Here is a 1,477-nt window from a genome sequence, read left to right as displayed (position 1 = left end):
TGTGGGCAACTGTGGGTGTACCCATCTCTGTGTGTGTGTGTGTGTGTGTGTGTGTGTGTGTGTGTGTTAATTGGGATGGGGGAAATTAAAAGAAGAGATGCGTAGGAATGCTTAGGCAGGAAATGATTTGTTTTGCTGTCTGTCTCCCCCTTCTAGACTGTGAACCCGTCGTTGGGTAGGGACCGTCTCTATGTGTTGCCAACTTGTACTTCCCAAGCGCTTAGTACAGTGCTCTGCACACAGTAAGCGCTCAATAAATACAATTGATTTATTGATTGATTACTAATTAACTTGTATCTACCCCAGTGCTTAGTAGAGTGCTCTGCACACAGTAAGCGCTCAATAAATACGATTGATTATCATTATTATTATTATTACTACCCCTTTCTCAGGGTCGCACCTGGAGAGTTTCCAGTACTCTACCAGTCTTGGCTATGGGAGAGAAAGTCAAGCAGAAGCATACCCATTCCATTCCTAGCTTGGGCAGTGGCTAGCTAGTGGAAGGGAATCTGCAACAAGTCAAAAGTCATCCATGCTGGGCAGCAGCGGCATGGGAGAGAATTCAGGGCAGAGACACAAGTTTACTGTGCGAAAGGAGGCAATGGTAAACCACTTCCATATTTTTACCAAGAAAACTCTATGGGAACACTACCAGAACGATTAGAGATGGAGGTGGGTTGTTCTGGGAGAGATGTCTATGGCATCACTGTGGGTCGGAGATGAACTGACAGCATACGACAAGGCAAATAACTACTACAAAATTGTGTCCCAGCTCACTGCAGCTATTCCCAGGACAAATATGTCCAAAACCACATTGGCTGCTCAATTTACTCCAAGAAAGAGAATTTTGGCTTAATAATGATGTTTTTGGTTAAACACTTAACTATGTACCAAGCACTGTACTAAGCATTTGGGTGGGTACAAGCAAATCGAGTTGGACCAGATCCTATCCCATGTGAGGCTCACAGTTTCAATCAGTTTGTTTCAGTTGTGTATATATCTATAAATCTATTTATCTATTTTGATGCTACTGATGCCTGTCTACTTGTTTTGTTGTCTGTCTCCCCCTTTCTAGACTGTGAGCCCATTGTTGGGTAGGGATTGTCTCTGTTGCTGAATCGTACTTTCCAAGCGCTTAATACGGTGCTCTGCATACAGTAAGCGCTCAATAAATACGATTGAATGAATGAATCCCCATTTTACAGATGAGGTAACTGAGGCCCAGAGAAGTGAAGTGCCTTGCCCAAGATCACACAGCAGAAAAGTTACAGATCCAGTGTTGGACTCATGACCTTTTGACTCCCAAGCTATTGATCTATCCACTAGGCCATGGTGCTTCTCAGAATTGGCTTGGTTATCCAATGCAGGCTTGGTTTTCAAAACAATGTTTTTCTGGTTTGAAACCAAACTAAGTCAAGAGTGCTTCATTTAGTCCTGTGCAAATAACTGTCTTTATGTCTCTCACTGTGGAATGGAC

At 43.2% G+C, this 1,477-nt stretch overlaps 1 non-coding gene across 1 annotated transcript; it reads left to right on the top strand.

Annotated features, from left to right (window-relative positions):
* Positions 1-382: 382 nt before the first annotated feature.
* Positions 383-520, top strand: LOC119936840. The gene has a single exon (XR_005453860.1). It is a non-coding gene; the product is annotated as a small nucleolar RNA SNORA7 (small nucleolar RNA).
* Positions 521-1,477: the final 957 nt, after the last annotated feature.

This window comes from Tachyglossus aculeatus, chromosome 1, assembly GCF_015852505.1.
Source record: "Tachyglossus aculeatus isolate mTacAcu1 chromosome 1, mTacAcu1.pri, whole genome shotgun sequence".
Lineage (NCBI taxonomy): Eukaryota > Metazoa > Chordata > Mammalia > Monotremata > Tachyglossidae > Tachyglossus > Tachyglossus aculeatus.
The sequence above is the reverse complement of the archived record's forward strand: the minus strand, read 5'-3'. Positions and strand labels throughout refer to the sequence as shown.